The following is a 24,416-nucleotide window of genomic DNA, read 5'->3' on the forward strand; positions in this document are numbered from 1 at the left end:
TTTTTATTTATTTTTTTTACATTTAAAAAAAAAATAATATATATTTTTTAAAATGTTAAAAATGTTTACAATTTATTATACCATTTTTTTTAAAAATTATTTAATGATTATTATTTTTTTTTTTTTACAGTTATGTTTGTTTTTTTACAGGATGGGGGGGGGGGCATAGTAAAAGGGGAGCACACAGGGTGGGATCAGAAGCATGCAGAACAGGGAGGGAGATTGGTGTGGGAGAAACAATTACAGGAACGATGCCCTGTGTCAATGTCTCTCCCCGCAGCAGCTGAAAGCCGGCAGGAAGGGGAAAAACTGGCTTTCAGCTGCTGCAGAGAGCTGCACAGGGCTTCCTTCTATACTTGCCCCCTCCCCCCTTTCTGACTGCACTGATTACCCGCCTATCAGTGGTCCTGTACAGGCATAACACAGAGGTGTACCAAAATTAATAAAAAAAAAAAAAGGAGGTCCTGTGCACAGTAAAAGCTGAATTCTGGGATAAGCAAATATCGTCTAAATCCATTCATCATATGTATCCCTCCTTGAATCTTGGTGTGCTTTGTGTATTTCTTCCAGATCTGTGTAATAATCCAGAGTGAAACTTTTCCTTCCTGTAACACAGACCAGTCACTGCTGGTCTCTCTCCTTGTGCAGGGTGACTGGTCTTGTCTCCGCCCCCTCCTGTAGTTTTCTGTAGGCAGCCTGTAGTAGGTGGGGCCTACTGGGTCCCTCCCACCGCTCTGCACAGCGATGTCACTACTACTTTTTCAAGACAATATCTGGGTTTGTACAGACATTTGGTGTACATAAAGTGGATTTATATCCTTTGTGGCTCGGCCTGGAGTTCAGCTTTAACTACATATACAGCTACACTGTATAAAAGACCGCGATTCCATGAGCATCAAGCGCATATTAAGAAAAATAAAAAAAAGTGATCCTCAAAATCATAATTTGATGGTGTGAAAGGCAAATTAAACCCAGATATAAAACAAGGTCCTATTCGCTTTACTTAAAGTTACTTCCAGTAACTCTTAAAGGGTTATTCCACCCAAAACAGATTCTTCAGATATTTTGGTGGCCAAATTCACCAATTGGGTTACAGCAACCTGCATTTTAAAAAACTTTCTTCAATAATATAAAGAGTGCAGTAAGGGGGGGGGGGGGGGGTGGATTAAAGCTAGAAAGTACAGCGAGGACATTTTTCTGTTGAGTGATAAAAACCACACCAGTCCATAAGTGAAAACAGAAGATAATTTGACTGTCTGCATGGAGTTTGTATGTTCTACCCCAAGTTTTCTTGGATTTCCTCCAACAATCTGGAAAGATTATAAATACTAGAAGTACACGGTAGTGTTCATTTGACATCAAATTTTGATTTATTTTTAGTCATAGTCTTTTGAATAAAATTGCCATTTTAATTTTAGTCCTCTTTAAAGCAGAGTTCCGGCCTCAAAATCCACTTTGGGCCATCCGCTTGCTGAGTGTCACCTAAAAAAAGCAAATGGATAGTGCCTATTTTTTTTTTTGTTTACTTACCTTTTTATAGAAGAAAATATACTCACCTTCCTTCCACTTTCTCCCTCTGCGGCCGCGGCCCGCGCCGTCTCTTCTGGCTTGCGATGATTCCTGGGAGCTGAACGTCATCGCTCCCAGGAGTCAATGCGCCTGCACCGGCCCCGCTCATCACTTCCGGTGCAGGCGCGTCATTCCCTGCCAAACAGCTTCTGGGCATGTCGGGACGATGCGCCTGCACCAGAAGTGACGAGCAGGGCCGGTGCAGGGCATTCTGGGACTCCGACGTCACCGAAGAGGACACAGATGAGGACACGCTGGCTTCAGCTGCCCACACCTCAGATGGCAGCTCTGGAGAAGAAATTTCAAGGTATGTATTTCTTCTAAAAGTGCGACCTGGGACAGTACAGAGGCTATCCATTGTGGAATGTACTAGCCCTGACTGTCCCGGGGGTATTTTTAGTGACAAAATGTATCCAGGGCTGGAACTCTGCTTTAAAAGCGGAGTTGCGGCTTCAAATACCTTTTTTTAACTAAAAATACCCCTATAATACTAATCCATCACCCTTTACAGAACCGCTATTCTCATACTTACAAGGTGTACAGTATTGGATTTTAGTCAAAATCTTACTTTTAAAAACGCTGCCTGGCATGGCCATCTTGGATGTGGGCATCTGAAGCCGCAGTGTTATCTGCTGTGTCCTTCTTCCTGATTCCAGGAGTGTTCTGGGAGTTCTTCCTGATTCCAGCCTCCTGGGAGTGATGACAAACAGCTCCCAGGATGCAATGCAAAGGCAGAAGCAATGTCGGTGCTCGCGGCCACAGAGGGGGGAGAAGGAGGAAGTACAATCAAAAATGCCCTGAAAATAAGGTAAGGGACCCCCGAAAAAAATTGAAAATGCCCAATTGTTGATCAGCATAGCGAGCACTCCAGGAATCAAGTTGCAAAATAGGCCGGAACTCCGCTTTAAGTCATCTGAATGGTTTTAGTTGTATTTTGTTTGGATAAAATCTCCAGTAAATTTTATGAAAGTTTTAAAATATCAGCCAAAAAACTGGGGAGCGAAGCACCGCATCCCATAAACTAAAGCAGTGTTCCCCAACCCACCGGTCTGTGGATCAGCCCGAGGAACTTTAAACTATTTTACTGTGGCGGCCGGGGCGCAGAGCACTCTGGGCCCGAGCCCGCCCATTGTGTGACAATAGCGAATTTAAATTCGCTATTGTCACACCGATCCTCCTCCTGGCCAATCAGGGAGCGGGTCCTCCCACTTCCTGATTGGCCGAAAGGCAACACTCATGCCATTGGCCGAGGAGGAGGCGGAAGGACTGAGGACTCGAGGACACCCGGGGACTGAAGAGAAGCTGCCGTGAGGTAAGTGCACTGGTGTCCCGGGGGGGGGAGCGCTGGCCACTGTGCATTGATTGGAGGCATGCTGTGGCCACTGTGCATTGATTGGAGGCATGCTGTGGCCACTGTGCATTGATTGGAGGCATGCTGTGGCCACTGTGCATTGATTGGGGGCACGCTGTGGGCACTGTGCATTGATTGGGGGCACGCTGTGGGCACTGTGCATTGACGTCGCCCCCCCCCCCCCCTCAGCCACGGAAAAATTATCAAACTTTGACCGGTCCGCGACGATAAAAAGGTTGGGGAGCACTGAACTAAAGAATACTTGTGGAATGGAATAATGGGGACTTTAAGGTGCCGAACAAAGATAATACACTACATCATATTAAAATAATATATATATGAAATCTTGTGCGATTCAAGTATACTGTGCAGCTATAGTTGCTCAACATGTTTCACCAGAAAATGGCTTCTTTAGGAGACTTTTCTACTCTACTGTACAAGATGTTCTCTACAGACAAAAAGTATACACTTAGAAACAGTATGTGATGGGGCCAGAAGACCCTTATAGTCACGGTTCACAGATCAAAATCACAAAGAGTCATCTGAAAACTGCTCCTTCCCGGGAGCCACCACCAGGTAAGTGTGCATCTGCAAAAGAACCAGAGGGTCACCACCAAAAGGATATCATTGTATCATAGAAGGACCATATCGCCAACATGGCAACCGATTTGGTGGTGGGTCAGTGATGGTCTGGTGAGGTATATCCATGGAGGGACACAAAGACCTCTACAGGCTAGACAATGGCAACCTGACTGCTATTAGGTATTGGGATGAACTCCTTGGACCCATTGTCAGACCCTACGCTGGTGCAGTGGGTCCCGAGTTCCTCCTGGTGCAGGACAATGCCCGGCCTCGTGTGGTGAGAGTATGCAGCCAGTTCGAGGATGAATGAATTGATACCATTGAATGGCCCCCCCATGCTCATCTGACCTAAATCCAATAGAACATCTCTGGGACATTATGTTTCGGTCCATCCGACGCCACCAGGTTGCACCTCAGTCTCTTCAGGAGCTCAGTGATGTCCTGGTCCGGATCTGGGAGGAAATACCCCAGGACACCATCCGTCGTCTCATTAGGAGCATGCCCCGACGTTGTCAGGCATGCATACAAGCCCTTGGGGGCCATACAAACTACTGAGGACCATTTTGAGTTGCTGCAATAAAATTTCAGGAAAATGGACTAGATGGAGAAAAATTCTGCAATGGAGGTCACAGAAGTGACATTTCGTTGTGCTCCGATTCGGCAGGGGATTTGTTCAGGGATCCTTCACTTATCAAAACAAAAAAAGCCCATAAGATAGGAACCTCACCAGTATTACATAGTTCAGTTGAAAAAAAAGACCAAGTTCAGCCAGTAACCTCCATATACAGAATGTTATATCCACAGCTGATCCAGAGGAAGGCATAATAAATCCAATTCACTCCAATAGGGGAAAATAAGTTTTCTGACCCCCCTAGATATTTCCTAGATCACAGGAATACCAGAATATATTCTTCTGGTGCAGTGCAGGCGGTAAGTACCCAATCTGACCTGGTACCAACCCCCTGCAGTCCCTGTACAGCAGAGCTCAGACTGGGGAGGAGAAGCAGCACAAGGAGCCAGTCAGCTGTTCTGCAGTGAATGCTGTATTATACTCTGTGTAGTGCAGTTTACATTTTATACAGAGGGGAGAATCATTTACTCAATCATTTTGCGCTTTGTTCTAACAGCAGAATGTACTTTTGACCAGAATGATTTTTTATCAATCTCATTGAATTCAGTAGTGTACAGATTGTACAGGAGATGGAAAAAAATAATCACATTACCAGGCCTGGACAATTCTGAGAGGATGGGCAGCCAGGACACCTAAAAACTGACACCCACATTTTATGGCTTTCCTCTGTTCTTCTTCTGTTCATCTAAAAGCAATCTTAGCAGCTGATTAGCTGCTGAATTGCTTTTACAGGCAGAAGGGGATGCCCCCCCCCGCCTTATGCCACTCACTGGAGCCTCTCCAAGCTCTCCTGTGCGATTGGATGGTCCCTGGCCACCTTTTTATGGTCTAGGAGACCAGCAGCGACGGCCACCATTTTTGTGTGGGAAAAACATGAGATCAATGTTTTTGTTTTGTTTTTCTCATGCTTTACAGAGTAAGACCCAGTTCACATAGGGGCGACGCTACTTGCTGGGGCGACCTGTGAAGTCGCAGTGCACAGCGTGCACCGTGACCTTGGCGCGACATGCACAGACTTCATATCATTGAAGTCTATGCAGGTCGCCCCAAAGTAGTACAGGACCCTTTTTCTAAGTCGGAGCAACTTGTGTCGCTCCTATTAGAACGGGTCCTGTGCTAATCTATGGCAGGCGACCCAAGTCGCTCTAGTGTGAACCGGGTCTAAAAGAGATCTGGGGTTTTAAAGACCCCCAGATGTCTCTATAAAGAGGACATGCCATGCCTGTTTTCTATTACAAGGGATGTTTAAATTTCTTGCAATAGGAATAAAAAAAAAAAAATAAAATTAAAAAAAAAAAAAAAGGAAATTAAGAAGGGACAGTGCAAAAATTCATTAAAAAAATCGTATTTTTTAAAAAAATGCTGAGCAAATGCCATGTGACAAAAAATTGCAATAACCACAATTTTATTCCCTAAAGCCCTGATGGCGAACTTTGGCACCCCAGATGTTTTGGAACTACATTTCCCATGATGCTCAACTACAAAACTCCAAAACATCTGGGGTGCCAAGGTTCGCCATCACGTCTAGAGCCTCTGCTAAAAAAATATATATATTTGACCCCCCTAGATATTTCTATTATTTTTTTATATATATATATATATATATTCATATATTTATTTATGATGTTTGGGGGCTCTAGGTAATTTTCTAGCAAAAAAATGCTGATTTTTAGTTGTCAACAAAAAGTGTCAGAAAAGGCCTGGCCTTCCAGTGATCCAAGAAGAGATGCACCGAAATATCGTCCGAAAACGGGGTTATCGTCCTTTTGCTGATAAGAGAAAAAGGTGTCAATGTCACTGAAAACTAACGCAATTTTGCCGTGATTTTACCACCATTTTACTGTGCTCATGGTGTTTTCCATAGGTCACGTGACTCAAAAACCGCATCAAAAGCGCAACATAGGTGCATATTGAGGCATTCTTGCTACAATTCAACAGAGAGGTGCATTTTTGCTGTGGTTTTTTTAACTGACAAAAATGCATTAAAGCGGTTGTAAACCCTTGGATAAAAAAAAAAAAAAAAAAAACCTGCAAGACAAAGGCATAATGAGCTAGTATGCATCGCATACTAGCCCATTATGTGTAACTTACCTTAGAACGAAGCCCTGACACGGACCCCCAGACATCGCTGCGGGCGCTGCCATGATCCCTCGCCGTCTCTTCCGGGTTCGGCGGCTCCGGCGTGGTGATTGGCCGGAAGAGACGGCGCGCGCGAGTGATTTTTCCGGCAAGCTCCCGGCAAATTAATTGAAGGTCCCCCCGGACCTTCAGAGCGCATGCGCCGCTCGCGAGAGCGGCTGCATGTACTGTAAATATCTCCTAAACCATGCCGGTTTAGGAGATATTATTTGTACCTACAGGTAAGCCTTATTATAGGCTTACCTGTAGGTAAAAGTGTCAAAAAGCGGGATACTACCGCTTTAAGTGGGATTTTTAACTTCACAATAGAAGCACAATGGACCAGTGTGAAGACATACATAAAAATACATAAACAGATAAAAAATGTTTTAGCTTTTCTTGCACTAAAGGTGGCAATAATGGGCAAAAAAAAAAAAATCCATATTCATTTAAATTCATGATAATAAAAAGTTGAATAATGAAATTATATACTTTAAAAAAAAAAAAAAAAAAGAAACTGTTATTTTTGGTTTTCAGGCAAGTGCATCCTACATTTTCAACTTCGGCACGAAAATTTCCATTCGGTGCATCTCTAGCTCTTAGGTCACCAGAATCCCCTGATCCCCTCAAATCAGGGGACCCCATCAAAGTCTCCTTTACATCACATCAGAGTCCCCCTTATGTCAGAGTTTACAGCTGTGTCCCCCTTACACTGGGACCCCCATCAAAGCAGAGACAGTGCACATCAGCTGCAGGACAGATAGAATCTTGTAGCGGGCTACATTTGGCCTGCTAACCGTAGTTTGGAGACCCCTTTTCTAAGGGAGCCCATACAGGATTCATTTTTTTCCATTAAACCAGCTAGTTAATGAAAAAAAAAATGCCTCGATTCCATGCATTCAATGTGGAAGGGGAGGAATCCCCACCACTGTGCTTTTGTATTCTGCCAGCTGGGAGCCTTCCCTGCTGGCAGAATACAATGATCAGCGTTGCCGGCTATAGTCGGTAGCACTGATTGTTTGGGAAAAACCCAACAGCTAGCCCATACATGGATCAAATTCAGCCCCTACTGAACCAGTCGAATTTCAATCCATGTATGGTCAGTGTTTTGCAGAAAACTCCAACTTGCCGAGAACTCCAACCACTTCACTTCGGTTGACCCCACACCAGGAATAATTGCAAATTTCGACCATTTTGTTTTCAAAGCACAGCGGCAGCCTATTTACTTCAGTACACGCCTATAATGAGTGAACACTGATAGTCCGCTAGTTGTCACCGCCTTTGATGCGGCCATGATGTTGTTACTAGCGGGAAAACACCAAGTGGTAAAAATTTGCAATTATTCCTGGTGTGGAGTCAACCAAAGTGAAGTGGTTGGAGTTCTCGGCAAGTTGGAGTTTTCGGCAGAACACCGGCCATACATGGATTGAAATTCGGACTAAAAATATTCCCTCATAGTGTGTACCGGAGTCTGTAGGCTGCCACTGTTCTGTGAAGACACCAAGTGGTCGAAATTAGGGATTATCGGCAAGGCCGATATTGACTTTTGCAGATATATCTGTATCGGCCCCGGAACTGCCTGATATTGCAGATATTCCAAACATTCCCGTCTCGCTGCCGTAGACTCATGTTCCTTCAGCTCCCGGGTCAGACAATTTGCGCTTCCATCATATGGCAATGTCGCTTTCACCAGTGAAATATGGCTCCATGTAAGTATGGTTTCCCCACTTGGGTCATACAATTGTTGAAAATCCATACTTGCTGATTTATCTCCAACATCTATTGGTTTTTGACATTACATACAAGTCTTTCATTCCTTTGACAGGTTTACCTGTATATACTCCTGATGAGTGGGCTACAGACCCACGAAACGCATCGAGTTTTCTACTATGTTGTACATTATATTTAAGACAATTTTGTGTGCATCCTGCTCACTCCATGTTATATGATTTTTTATATCAATATTGCTGTTGAAATCTTGCCATGCCATATTTTGTACTCCATCCGTTGGGCAATGCGTGTTTTTGCTTACATGTTTTTTACTCATTAAAATCTACTTTTATGCATCAGCGACTCATGCATCCACTTCATTTAAAGTCCCATCTGGGCCATTTTTCTCTTTTTTGCTTGATTTAGGGATGAAAGTGGATGTAATAGACAACATCAGACCATTTCCCAGTTTCTACATATTCCAAGCATTGCTCATATAAAGGGTAAAATGATGTCACATAGCATAATTCCATTTACAAATGTTATTGAATATGCCATTCACATATGTACAAATTAAAGATATAAGCAAATCCACATTAGCAGATCTGCTGGCAGATTGGTATCCCTCACCCACTTGCCGTAAGTGATACCCGGGTGATACTGCTCCGTTCGGCATCCACTCAATACTGCTCTGTCTCTCACCCGCTAAATCTCCCACCTAATGGTTGGAGAAGGAGGACAAGACTAATTTCGGACCCTGACATAGGATGTACAAAATACCGGCCCATATTGGCCGATACCGATATGCGATGGCCAAAATATCGAAAAACCGATATCGGTCGATCCCTAGTCAAAATCTCCAATTATTCCTGGTGTAGAGTCACTGGAAGTGACCTGGTTGAGGTTCTCGGCAAGTTGGAGTTTTCGGCAGAACATCAGCCATACATAGATCGAAATTTGGTTGGTTCAGCAGGGGCTGAACTTGGTTCCAAAAAAAAAAAAAAAATTAATATAATTGTAAGCGGTGTCTTTTCTCAGGTCAGATTTGCCATTACGAGAAGATCACGCAAGAGGTGAATGCGGGTTTCCCGTCCCTGGAATCGGCATTTCAGTAGGACCCAGCAGCACCTGGTGTATTTTGTCAATGTGTATTGTTGTGTCCAGAGAAAACATTATTTGTAGGACAATCATTGGTAGAAATTCCTGTGCAGCCGAGAGTCTGGTTCATATTTCGAAGGACGGTCAGTCGCTGAAATGTCACAGGATGCAATGTACAAAGTATAGAGAGGAAAAGATTAACCCGGACACATGTAAGCCAGTTGCCCCCTTCTCGCCTTTCACATAGCACACATTGCAAGTGGGCCTGAGCCAACATACAGGCAGCCTGTAGCAAAGGAAAATAGTGACATACAAACACAATCGGCCAGCGAGGCCGCCATAACACCGACCCCCTCCCTCCCAAACCCACCCTTCTGCAACGTGAAGGTGCTTTTTGTGTAGGACTGCAAGGGGCCAACCCAAGGCGAGAAGAAGTGCCTAGCCTCAGGAATCGCACTGTAAAGCAAGAGCCATATAAGCCACAGGATACCGAGAGGGGCGGTCAGGGTCTGCACACTTGCAATAGTCTCCGTTTTCTGCATTTGTCTGGTAGCACCCTGCGGTGATACAGTCTAGACCTGAAAAGAGCCTCCAAACAATGCAGCATTGGCTTGCACACACAGGCTTGCAGGGGGGCTGATCCCTGGGTGACGGCAGGGAAGGGGGGAAAACAAAATTGAAGATGACAACTTTACGGCACTTAAAGGACTCCCTTTTCACTTTTTAAATGACTCCTTTTTTTTTTGTTAAGTCTCTGGTGCCCAGGGCTGTACCTAATAACTTTCTGAAAAAAAAAAACCTCTAACTTTTGTAAAATTCCTCATGGCTATGGAAATGTAATTCCTCTACAGAGACATTTCTGTACAGCAGACGTGGAACTCTCAAGCAGTTTTGTAGTCTCAGGGCATATTGCTCAGTCACAGTTTATTAGGAATGTGCTATATACTTTATACACCTACAGTCTTAGGATATTGTATTTGTGTTAAAGATATATTATCACAGCATGTTGCATTTGTGGGTTTGAAAGCGGTGTTCCAGCTGTGGAAAAAAATAATTTGGTTAGCTACAAATCCTGTATCTGCTGTCTTTTAACCACTTTGAGACCAGAAGGATTTGCCCCCTTACACCGACATCCGATCGGGTCCGTCAAATCTGGACAGATGGAAACCCTATTTTCCATCCGTCCAGCGGATCGAATCGGATGAGAGCGGACAGACAGTCCGTTCTCATCCGATTCCCCCATAGAGAACAGCGGGGATATTACAGCTCCGCGGAGACAGAGCAGCCGTTCGCCTGCTCAGCGGGGGAATCGGCGGATCGATCCCCCGCTGAGAAAAACAGAGTCCGCGGATGGACTCCCCTGTGTGAAAGGGGCCTTAATGACCAGGCCCTATTCTGCGATTCGGCACTGCGTTACTTTAACAGACAATTGCACGGTCGTGCGACGCTGTACCCAAATAAAATTTACGTCCTTTTTTTCCCACAAATAGAGCTTTCTTTTGGTAGTATTTCATCACCTGTGCAATATTTATTTTTTGCATTATAAACAAAAAAGTAAGAAAATAGAATTTTGAAAAAAAAAAAAAAAAAAAAAAACAATATTTTTCCACTTTCTGCCATATAACATCCCCCCCCCCCCCCAAAAAAAAAAAAAGAAAAAAAAAATTAAAAATCAAAATTTTAAGCCTGTTTTCTGCTACATATTTTTGTAAAAAAAAAAAAAAATCACCATAAGCATATTTTGATTGGTTTGCGCAAAAGTTATCACGTCTAGTAACTACGGGAAAGATTATGTAATTTTTATTGTTTTTATTGTTTTTTTTTTTTCACTAGTAATGCGGCGATCTATGGTTTTTAGCGGGACTGTGACATTGCGGCGGACAGATCGGACCCCTAACTGACATTTTTGACACTTTTGGGGGGACCAGTGACATTACTACAGTAATCAGTGCTAAAAATATACTGTAATAATGACACTGGCAGGGAAGGGGTTAACAGTATAGGTGATCAAGGGGTTAAATGTGACCCTAGGGGAGTGATTGTAACTGGGGGGGGGGGGGCGGGGGGCGTGGCTTCTGAGATGACCATAGAGACATGTGATCCTATATAGAAGGATCACGTGAGATCTGTGATCATTTCAGGGAGAAGGACAGTCGGCTGTGTTTACAACAGCTGACCGTCCTCTCTCAGCGGGTAGCGATCGCAGGTGTCAGGCGGCAATCTGAGCCGTCTGACACACGCATCAGTTTCCCCGCTGACGATCGGGGGTGGGAGCGCGCTCGGCCCTTGGTCCTCCCAGGCGAGCAACGTAGACCTACGTTGTTTTGCCTGTACGAGCCAGCCTGCCGCAGTAATTATAGCGTAAGCGGTCGGGAAGTGGTTAATATATAGACACTTACCTGTCCAGGGAGCCCGCAATGTCTGCACCCCAGCCGATTTTCTGATCAGCTGCCGCCGCCATTCACTCGAATGCCTCGCACACACAATCAGATAATTGGACGACTTATCGTTCGTATTTTGCTGCCTGATACTAGTATCGAATTCAACAATGTGCACTAAACGTATGATTTTTTTCATAGGATTCTGGAAAAGCTTCCTGGTTGCGTAGCTGCGTATCGGATAGCGCAAAACAAAAACGATGGCAGGCAGGCCTTTTCTGGGTTAGTTTCGTGTTTCTGATCATGCGTGGTCTTTGTCTATCGATTTTTAGCGGACGCACACTGTACTGATTAAACGATTGTCGTTCCCTAAGCTATGACATACGACAAAAGTTTTCATGTTTGTCCCTTCGGATTTTGTTGAACGAAATGTTGTGATCGGCTGTCGAAAAGCTGTGTACTAAGGATCAGATAATTGTGCGATCAATTCGTAAGCGATTTTTTTCGTACCATTAGCTGATCGTGTGTACGAGGCATAAGGGAAACTGGCAATGAAGCCTTTTGGCTTCACAGCCGGTTCCCTACTGCGCATGCTCGAAGCGCGCTGCGCATTCTCATTGGCTCGGCGGCGGAGGAAGGAGAAAGGGGATGAAACGTCTGAGGGATGGCGCTATCTGCCGGAAGTGGGGAGTCAAAAATCAGTACCAGTACCCAGAACCAGTAAACCTGGAACCAGCGCTGTCTCCCGGAAATGGGGAGTCAAAAACCAGTACCCATACCCAGAACCAGTAAACACGTACCCAAAACCACCGCTGTCTCCCGGAAGCGGTAAGGCAAAAACCAGTACCAGTACCCGGAAGTGGGGAGGCAAAAACCAGTACCCGTTCCCCCTCCCCCCTGAAAAATGCGAAATGCGGCACCGGAAGGGGGGGGGGGGTAAAAGCAGATGAGCGAAACTTTCACTTTAAGGTGTAACTCCGCTTTAAGAGCTTGAACACACAAGTAATAGAAGTAGAAAATCATTTAATGGCCCCAGTTCACTCTCTCTGATGGGGTAAAGGGGGGGGGGGGGCGGGGCCGCATATATGCATGCCAAATGTAAACATTTCTGTGCTGAGAGCCCCATAGCGCTCAAAGGCCCGTAGCCCATCCCAGGAGTGAGCAACAGAGGGTAGCCACCCCTCTAACAGGAAAACTGGATCCCAGCCTGTGAGCAATAGAATGCAAGAAAATATACCTGAATTCACAAGTATATTGCCTGCGCCAAAGGGGGATCTAATTAAATATATATATGGCCTAGTTCTATGGCGAGTAATAAATAGTAAATCATGTGATAGTGTTCCACCTAGTTATTAATCACTGAATGAATCAATAGAGATAAATAAATAAATATATAGCAGCTGCTATAGAAAGTGCTAGTGCAAAATTTTGGAAAAACAGTAATCAATGTAGTTCGATTACCTATAGCGCTTGCTAAAATGTGATAAATCAAATGTGTTTTATAGTGTGACACGCATAAAGCTATAAACATAAATTACATATAAATAACAATCAAGTCCATGTGTAAAATAAATGCAAAATAGTCCAGTGAATAGTGTAAATTCCAAACAATTAAATCAATAAATAATTAAATAATTGAATAAGGTGCCAATATTTCTTCTTCTCTTCTTCCCATTAAAATGTGACCCTTCACCGTGAAGAATAAGTGAAATTCAGACTCACCAGAAGACGTGGGTCCTGTATGCCTTACGGCACCAGGACCAACCTTGCTTTGGAGACAGTCTCCAGATACAGGAACGTCCCTCCTGGCGGACCCAGATATCCCTTCTGCAGTACCAAATTCCGTTGCTGATGGTCCCAGTACAGCTCAGTGGGAAAAGGTCCTCCTGTGTAGGGTCAGCTCCAGCCACAGGGTGTAAGGGACAAAAAACTCGGATAGTGCAGTACTGTATATAAATAGGATTTATTGCACACCCCCGGTTCACTTCAAATACATGCAGTCCCAAGAAGTAAAAAATTGTGCAAAGTGGGCAAAGAACACACAAAATGTAGCAAATCGTGGTAAAAATCCAAACTGGCGTGGTAAAACCAACGAGTAACGGTCCATACACATGCAAACAAGCCGTCATACACGTGGGCTTGCAGTGGAGAGCGGTAGTTCCGGCTTGCGTTCCACCAATCGCCGTATGACGTCACGACGTGCGTTCCACCTAACGCGTTTCATCATTGGTTAGCCGTCTTCAGAAGACGTCTAACTACCGATCCCCACTGCAAGCCCACGTGTATGACGGCTTGTTTGCATGTGTATGGACCGTTACTCGTTGGTTTTACCACGCCAGTTTGGATTTTTACCAATAATTTATAATAATTGATTATTCTGGCCAATGAAATTATTTAAAGCCAAAGCGTTAGATGCGCCTAAATAAGTTCCACACGTTTACAAGCGTCAAGCATTTTTTTTTCCCCCTGCCAAAACGCTGCTGCCAGGAGGAAAAGCGTCTAGGAGAGATAGCAAAACGTCCCGTGTGCATGAGACCTAAGGCCCCTTATGGCTCGCTTCAAGTGAAGCACTTTTGTGGCGTTTGTGGTGCGGTTTTTAAAGGACATGTGACTCAAAAACTGCACCAAAAACGCTGTGGGGCGTTTTTTAGGTGCTTTTCAGGCGCTTTCTATTAATTTCAATGGAGAGGGTGTTTTTGGAGCACTTTTTTTTTCTTAAGCTCCCCAAACATGTTCAAAAGATGCAGGATTTTTTTCACCGCACTGCCTGCGCACCACACCGTGTAAAAGCATTTATTGATTTTGATGGGAATCATTTTTTATTTTTTTAATAAAGCGCAAAAGCGCTTGAAAACCTCCTCAGTGTGACAGGGCTCGTAGTGCTTCCAAGCTCTAAACTAAATAAAGAACTTGCACATACGCTCTTGCTATGAGGCACCATATTGGATTAACATGGGGTGCAACGTCCACCCACTCCAGATACCAAGGTTTTCTTATTTATTATGAAACCCCCCTCCCCACCCACCCCATTTACTTCACCAGAATTTGCCACTTAAAATTGAATACTGTCTGGCCAGTCTCAGCGACCCACAAACATAAAACTTGTGATCAAGCCTCACACAGTGAATTATACAAAATATTCATCCATAAGCAGCAATAATATATATATTATATATATGTGTGTGTAATTTTATAGCAAAAAGAAAAAATACAGATTTTTACTTGTCAACAAAAAAAGCAAGCTAAAGTTAAGTGGGGTACAATCGGATAATCCTCCGATATTCCTCGCTATTTAATTTTTTTTCCTTCTTTCTTTATATTAATAATAATAATAATATTTAAAAAAATATATATAAAATAATAATAATAGTCAGAAGAACCCACATTTTCTAAGAGTGCTCTATGGTCCCTGTACCGCTCTAGTTGATAAAATTGAATTTTAAGAGAGGATTAGCAGTTTAGGGCCGAGCATTTAGTCATTCATACTCTGAACAGTCCGCCTTGACTCCTTCTCTAAGAGCCAATGACAGGGATCATGTGACCACAATAAAACACTAAACTGACGTAAATAAATAAAGTGCATGGTTGTGGAATCCGAATCATTTGGCTGAGTCAATCTCCGGACAGTAAGAGTTATTATTGTACGTGGCTCTTGCAACACTACCTGCAGAAAAGTGCACTTTGGAATGAATTGAAAAAGGATTTGTGTACAGGAAGTAAAAAAGAAACAAAAATCACACACACACGATCAATTGAAGCCACAGCTACCAATCAGAAATCAATATTCTGCAGAGAAGGCAGAATAGTCAAAGCTGAAGTTTGCTGTACTGTGAACATTCCATGCCTATAAAACCCCAGTGCACTGGGAGAGATTTACTAAAACTGGTGCATTCTGTGCAACCAATCAGCTTCTAAAGGCTTGTACACACTATAAGAGTATCGGGCGAGAATATTCGTCCAAAGAACTTTCGTACGATTTTCGTATAATGTGAACACAACATTCGACAGCCCATTGCGACTTTTCGTCTGAAAATTCCCAAAGGGACAAACTCCAAAATTGTTCTTGTACAGGAACAGAACAAACAATTTTTGTTTAAGGTGTACCGATTTCATACAAGAAAAATCAGAAAATAAAAGGCCGCGCACGATCAGAAACAAACAAAGAAAAAAAAGCTTTTGTCGTACAAAAATTTTCATGCAAATTTTCATTAATCGGTTTTGATTTGCTGTGAAATATTGAGGAAAATTGGACAATCATTCGCCCCCGATTTCCTTATACCCCCACTTAACTTCAGCTTGTTCAGTAAGGCTTTGACAGTCAGCCCTAGTTCACATTGGGTCAAACTGCATGTCAAATCGCAGCCTATTGCCAGCAATTGGAGCGTCCCATTCGGTGCGATTTCGGGGGGCGATTTCATTAGACATCGGTGTAAGAACCTGCACAAATGTCTTTCAAGTCGCCCCCCCTCAAGTCAGATTGAAATGTGGCTTTGAAATTGCGTGAGTTCCACCCCCAAAGTCGCCAAAAGTAGTGCAGAAACTACTTTTGTAAATCGTTGGGTGCCGCAAATTCGCGTCACACTGATTGGGACAGTGCTGTTGCTGGCAATAAGCTGCGATATGGCATGCGATTGGACATATCAAATCACCCCGATGTGAATGGGGGCTAAAACCTGGAAGCTGACTGATTTCTATGCAGAGCTGCACCAGTTTTATTAAATCTCGCCCCATGAGTCCCCATAACGTCTGAGGTAAACCACCTAGAGCAGCTTTCCTCAGCCTTTTTAACATGGGGGAACCTTTGAAACAACGTTCCAGGCTCAGGGAACCCCCGCTGTTAATTACTAGATCTGCAGAACACTGAGATTGACACTAGGATGATCCTTCCTTACATTTTTGGTCATTGGTAAACCCCCCCCCCCCCCTTACATATAGCTACAAAAAGATGATTGATGTCAGTGGTTACTCATCTGAGAGGCACCATTCACACAAGGGACCCCTAGCAACCTCTGGAGAAACCCTGGTTAAGCAAGCTTTACCTAGATTGTCAGCTCTGTGGGACAGTGTGCAAGCTTTTTTTTTACCCTGCTTCTGGCTATCAATTACAGAAAGTATGAGCATCTTGTCCCTCTAAAGCACCAGTCACAATAATAACACCAGTTGGCAAGGTTCATACATGTCAGGGCTCTGGTTATTTGGAATCCATCCCTGGCACTGTGGGCAAATACAACAGATTAGATATCAGTCGTCCACAAGTTGAACTTCCTCTACAGGTGATCTAGATGGACCACAGGGGTTAACAATTGAAAATAAAAAACAAAAAAGCAAGGGGAAAAAAAAAAAAAAACTGACATTTTTATGGAGGGCCCCTTGATCAGTCCTGCCCAAGCCACCTGCCTAATTAGCCAAAGTAATCTTCCCAGCCCTGAACATGGGAAAAATACCAGCTGAGCTTTTTATATGCTAAAACCCAGTACTGCCGAGTGTATGGCATTCTCATACAGCAAACCCTGAGTATATAGAATAAGAATATTCCAGGAGAACCTTGTATATACAGATTATAACAAAGATTTGGGGGGGGGGGGATATATAGTAGAGCCTGGTAAGAGGAACAAAAGAAAAAAAAAAAAAAGAAGAGAGACCATGGGATAAAAATATGCAAGGTTCTTATGAAAAACACATCTATATATTACCATAACAGAGCCTTGTACACTATATATTACCATAACTGATCCTGGTACACTATATATTACCATAACAGAGCCTTGTACACTATATATTACCATAACAGAGCCTTGTACACTATATATTACCATAACAGAGCCTTGTACACTATATATTACCATAACAGAGCCTTGTACACTATATAATACAATAACAGAGCCTTGTACACTATATAATACAATAACAGAGCCTTGTACACTATATAATACAACAGAGCCTTGTACACTATATATTACCATAACAGAGCCTTGTACACTATATAATACAATAACAGAGCCTTGTACACTATATAATACAATAACAGAGCCTTGTACACTATATATTACCATAACAGAGCCTTGTACACTATATAATACAATAACAGAGCCTTGTACACTATATATTACCATAACAGAGCCTTGTACACTATGTATTACCATAACAGAGCCTTGTACACTATATAATACAATAACAGAGCCTTGTACACTATATATTCCTATAACAGAGCCTTGTACACTATATAATACAATAACATAGCCTTGTACACTATATATTACCATAACAGAGCCTTGTACACTATATAATACAATAACATAGCCTTGAACACTATATAATACAATAACAGAGCCTTGTACACTATATATTACCATAACAGAGCCTTGTACACTATATAATACAATAACAGAGCCTTGAACACTATATAATACAATAACAGAGCCTTGAACACTATATAATACAATAACAGAGCCTTGTACATTATATAATACAATAACAGAGCCTTGTACACTATATATTACCATAACAGATCATTGTACACTATATATATTACCATACCAGAGCCTTGTACACTATATATTACCATAACTGATCCTGGTACACTATATAATACAATAATAGAGCCTTGTACACTATATAATACAATAACAGAGCCTTGTACACTATATATTACCATAACTGATCCTGGTACACTATATAATACAATAATAGAGCCTTATACACTATATAATACAATAACAGAGCCTTGTACACTATATATTACTATAACAGAGCCTTGTACACTGTATAATACTCTAACAGAGCCTGGTACTATATATATATATATATATATATATATATATATATATACACACACACACATACAAACATACACACACACATTACCATAACAGAGCCTTGTACCCTATATATTACTATAACTGATCCTTTTACACTATATAATACTATAACAGAGCCTTGTACACCATATATTACCATAACAGATCCTATAACACCACAGTGTAATCACAAATATGGCAGAGTTGCAAAGTAAAATTGCAAAGGTCTTTAGATATAAAATAGCAAAATGTTGCAACATTTACAAAATAATGTATCAGCAGAGTTTTGTGCATGTTTAGAAAATAAGACTTGCTTCTATGTGATGTTGTGGTAAATATAATAAAGGAATACAACCTTTGAACACCTATATATGAGTAATACAAAAGGGGGGAAAAGGAATAGAACAAGGCACTGAATATCCAGGAGAGGAGCTCTCTCCATATTATTCAAAAAAAAAAAAAACAGATAAATAAGAATTTGGAACACCATACATAAACAATGTAATATGTGTCAACTGAATACACTCATTAGATGCAGCAAAAAGTGTCAGATAGAAATATATAATGTAAAGCAGTATAATCCAAGAATGGGTGGGTGAGGTCTTTGCTGTAGTAGGGGGGTCTTGTACCCCAAAACATCCTGATGAAATCCCCCACCCCACTGTATTCTGAGCTAATACTGATTTACACTTTGTATTTCTCACACTTTGTTTATTGTTACATCTGATGTGTATATTTTTTGATTCATGTACAGCATTGTTTATGTATGACATGGCCAATGTATATACATATTTATATCATTACAAAGAGCTGATACTTCTATATGATAATATTATATAAAAGACTTCTATGATGATGAAATAATATATAAGAAAGCCACTTTTATAGGATGATCATGAAGAGATGATTGCAGATCTTCTATGTTATGATATATAATAATATAGAACTGACCCTTCTATCTGATGATGAATTATACAGAAGTTATCCCTGTAAATGATCAGATACAATAGAAGTGTAATGATGATAGAATATATATAAATAACCTGTCTAGAATGCTGATAAAATACATTGAACTGATCCTTATAAGATGATGAGGATATAGTATACAGATGTCATACTTCTATATATATATATATATATATATATATATATAAATAAATGAATGATCTATGTGATGAGGATATAGTATACATAAGTCACCCTTCTATATGATGAGATACAATAGAAGAGTGATGATAGTTATAAAAATGATCCTTCTGTATCATAATAAAATATATAGACCTGATCCTTCTATATGATGAGTATATAGTATACAGAAGCCCCCCTCCTATGTGATGAGTATACAGAGGTCCCCCTCTCCTATGTGATGAGTATACAGAGGTCCCCCTCTCCTATGTGATGAGTATACAGAGGTCCCCCTCTCCTATGTGATGAGTATACAGAGGTCCCCCTCTCCTATGTGATGAGTATACAGAGGTCCCCCTCCTATGTGATGAGTATACAGAGGTCCCCCTCCTATGTGATGAGTATACAGAGGTCCCCCTCTCCTATGTGATGAGTATACAGAGGTCCCCCTCCTATGTGATGAGTATACAGAGGTCCCCCTCCTATGTGATGAGTATACAGAGGTCCCCCTCCTATGTGATGAGTATACAGAGGTCCCTCTCCTATGTGATGAGTATATAGAGGTCCCCCTCTCCTATGATGAGTATACAGAGGTCCCTCTCCTATGTGATGAGTATATAGAGGTCCCCCTCCTATGTGATGAGTATACAGAGGTCCCCCTCCTATGTGATGAGTATACAGAGGTCCCCCTCTCCTATGTGATGAGTATACAGAGGTCCCCCTCTCCTATGTGATGAGTATACAGAGGTCCCTCTCCTATGTGATGAGTATATAGAGGTCCCCCTCTCCTATGTGATGAGTATATAGAGGTCCCCCTCTCCTATAATGAGTATACAGTATAGAGAAGCCCCCTTCTATAACTTGTAGGTGACAATAGAGGGATCCAGTAGATCCCATTCCTCTGGCCATGTAGAACAATGGGGATCTCACCTCTCTGCGCCCATAGGACTTGCAGTAGATCCCGGCGGTCATGCCTCCTTGCAGTGGATCCAGTCCGGAGGGATCTCCGTACACAGTGCCGGCTGGGAGGTGTAATCCAGTTGGGGGGATGGGTGAGGGATCAGGAGAGGGGTGTCCGGGGGGTGCGGTGCCCCTTCATAGCGCACAATGGTGCCCAGGTGGAGGAGATCGGTCGGCAGAGGAGAGGAGAGCTGTGCGGGGAAGAGGACAGGGAGGAGGTAATAGAGGAGGAGGGGGAGGGGGGAGAACTGGGGGCGGGGACACAGACCCTCCGACTACACACAGCATGCCAGGGGTTACCTCCCCCTCCCCTCCCCCTCCTCTGCATTCCTCATAGGTACACCGGAGTCCTAGGCTGACCCCCCTACAGTGACACCGACACCACACTGCCCCCCCCCCCCCTACAGTGACACCGACACCACGCTGACTCCCCCCCCCATACAGTGACATCACCACCGACACCACGCTGAACCCCCCCCCCCATACACTGACATCACCACTGACCCCCCTATACACTGACCCCCCTACAGTGACACTGACACCACGCCGACTCCCCCCCCCCTACAGTGACATCACCACCCACACCACACTGACCCCCCTACAGTGACACCGACACCACACTGCCCCCCCCTACAGTGACACCACCACTGACCCCCCTACAGTGACATCACCACCCACACCACACTGACCCCCCTACAGTGACACCGACACCACACTGCCCCCCCCTACAGTGACACCACCACTGACCCCCCTACAGTGACATCACCACCCACACCACACTGACCCCCCTACAGTGACATCACCACCCACACCACACTGACCCCCCTATACAGTGACACCCCCACCGACACCACACTGAACCCCCTACAGTGACATCACCACCGACACCACGCTGACCCCCCCCCATACACCGACCCCCCTATACAGTGACACTCCAACCGACACCACACTGACCCCCCTACAGTGACATCACCACCGACACCACACTGACCCCCCTACAGTGACACTGACACCACGCCGACTCCCCCCCCCCCTACAGTGACATCACCACCCACACCACACTGACCCCCCTACAGTGACATCACCATCCACACCACACTGACCCCCCTACAGTGACACCGACACCACACTGCCCCCCCCTACAGTGACACCACCACTGACCCCCCTACAGTGACATCACCACCCACACCACACTGACCCCCCTACAGTGACATCACCATCCACACCACACTGACCCCCCTACAGTGACACCGACACCACACTGCCCCCCCCTACAGTGACACCACCACTGACCCCCCTACAGTGACATCACCACCCACACCACACTGACCCCCCTACAGTGACACCGACACCACACTGACCCCCCTACAGTGACACCGACACCACACTGCCCCCCCCTACAGTGACACCACCACTGACCCCCCTACAGTGACATCACCACCCACACCACACTGACCCCCCTACAGTGACACCGACACCACACTGCCCCCCCCTACAGTGACACCACCACTGACCCCCCTACAGTGACATCACCACCCACACCACACTGACCCCCCTACAGTGACATCACCACCCACACCACACTGACCCCCCTATACAGTGACACCCCCACCGACACCACACTGAACCCCCTACAGTGACATCACCACCGACACCACGCTGACCCCCCCCCATACACCGACCCCCCTATACAGTGACACTCCAACCGACACCACACTGACCCCCTACAGTGATATCACCACCAACACCACGCTGACCCCCCTACAGTGATATCACCACCGACACCACGCTGACCCCCCCATACACTGACCCCCCTATACAGTGACACCACACTGACCCCCCTATACAGTGACACCACACTGACCCCCTACAGTGATATCACCACCAACACCACGCTGACCTCCCCTATACAGGGACACCACACTGACCCCCCCCCCTATACAGTGACACCACACTGACCCTTCTGTACAGTGACACACCAACACCACACTGACCCCCCTACAGTGACACCACACTGACCCCCCTACAGTGACATCACCACCGACACCAGACTGACCCCCCTACAGTGACATCACCACCGACACCAGACTGACCCCCCTACAGTGACATCACCACCGACACCAGACTGACCCCCCTACAGTGACACCACATTGACCCACCCTATATAGTGACACCGACACCAGACTGACCCCCTACAGTACAGTGACAACACCTCCAACACCACCTAGCCCCCTGAGCACACTCCTTTTCCATGGGGACATCACTTCACCCCTGGTACAACCACACCATGGGAAACCACCCAGGGAACACCCCCACCATGGGAACACCATTTCACTCCAAGGACACCACCACAGTGACATCACTTCACCCCAGGGACACCCCTAACATGGGTAAACCTTTTCGCCATAAGGAAACAACCCTGGGACACTTGCACCATGGGAACACCACTTCACCAAGGGGACACTACTTCACTCCAAGGACATCTCCGCTACAGTGACATCACTTCACCCTAGGGACACCCCCAACATGGGTACACCTTTTCACCATAGGGAACCACCCCAGGGACACCCCTACCATGGGAACACCTCCCTGGGGATACCCCCACAATGGGAACACCACTTCACTATAGGGAAACCGCCCTAGGAACATCACTTCACCCCATGGACACCCCCACCAACGGAACACCATTTCACCATAGGAAAACCACCCCAGAGATATCACTTCATCCTGGGGACACCACTTCACTCCAAGGACAGCTCCACCATGGTGACATCACTTTGCCCCAGGGACACCCCCACCGTGGGAACACCATTTCACTCCAAGGACACCCCCACCACGGTGATATCACTTTGCTGCAGGGACACCCCCACCAAGGGAACACCACTTCACACCAGGGACACCCCCACCATGGGAACACCACTTCACCTTGGGGACACCCCCACCATGGGAACACCACTTCACCTCGCAGACACCCCACCATGGAAACACCACTTCACCCCAGGGACATCCCCACCATGGGAACACCACTTCATCCAGGGGACACTATTTCACTCCAAGAAAACCTCCACCACAGTGACATCACTTTGCCGCAGAGACATCCCCATCAAAGGAACACCACTTCACCATGGGAACACCACTTCACTCTGAGGACACCCTCACCATGGGTACACCTCTTCACCATAACGGACACCACTTCACTCCAATGACACCTCCACCACAGTGACATCACTTGACCCCAGGGACACCCCCACCATGGGAACACCACTTCACCCTGAGGACACCCCCACTATGGGAACACCACTTCACTATAGGGAAACCACCCCAGGAACATCACTTCACCTCAGGGACACCCCCACAAACGGAACACCACTTAACCATAGGGAAACCACCCCAGGGACATCACTTCACCCCAGGGACACCCCCACCAACGGAACACTACTTAACCATAGGGAAACTACCCCAAAGACATCACTTCACCCTGGGGACACCATTTTACTTCAAGGACACCCCACCATGGTGACATCACTTTGCCGCAGGGACACCCCCACCAAGGGAACACCACTTCACCCCAGGGACACCCCCACCATGAAAACACCACTTCACCCCAGGGACATCTCTACCATGGGAACACCACTTCATCCAGGGGACATCACTTCACTTTAAGGACACCTCCACCACGATGACATCACTTTGCCACAGGGACACTGTCACCAAGGGAACACCACTTCACCCCAGTGACACCCCCACCATCGGAACACCACTTCACCTGGGGACACCCCCACCATGGGCACACTACTTCACCATAGAGAAACTACCCCAGGGACATCACTTCACCCTGGGGACACCACTTCACTCTAAGGAAACCTCCACCATGGTGACATCACTTTGCCCCAGGGACACCCCCACCTTGGGAACACCACTTCAATCCAATGACAACCCTACTGCAGTGACATCACTTCAGCTTGGGGACACCCCCACCATGGGAACACCACTTCATCCAAGGGACATCATTTCACTCCAAGGACACCTCCACTACGCTGACATCACTTTGCCTTAGGGACACCCCCACCATGGGAACACCACTTCACCCTGGGGCA

General features: G+C 45.0%; 1 protein-coding gene across 3 annotated transcripts in view; it reads right to left on the reverse strand.

Moving 5' to 3' along the window:
• The window catches only part of CDON (cell adhesion associated, oncogene regulated), a 208,747-nt gene that overhangs the window by 80,126 nt on the left and 104,205 nt on the right, over positions 1 to 24,416 (reverse strand). Inside the window, exon 1 of one of the 3 annotated variants that reach the window (XM_082273422.1) lies at positions 20,290 to 20,512. The exons of the other annotated variants lie outside the window; for them this stretch is intronic. The gene's annotated coding sequence lies outside the window, so the exon portion shown is untranslated. Of the gene's footprint in view, positions 1 to 20,289; positions 20,513 to 24,416 lie in introns of those variants that run through there. 3 annotated transcript variants of the gene reach the window in all.

Source organism: Pelophylax lessonae (genome assembly GCF_965119305.1).
Source record: "Pelophylax lessonae genome assembly, chromosome: 12".
Taxonomy (NCBI): Eukaryota; Metazoa; Chordata; class Amphibia; order Anura; family Ranidae; genus Pelophylax; species Pelophylax lessonae.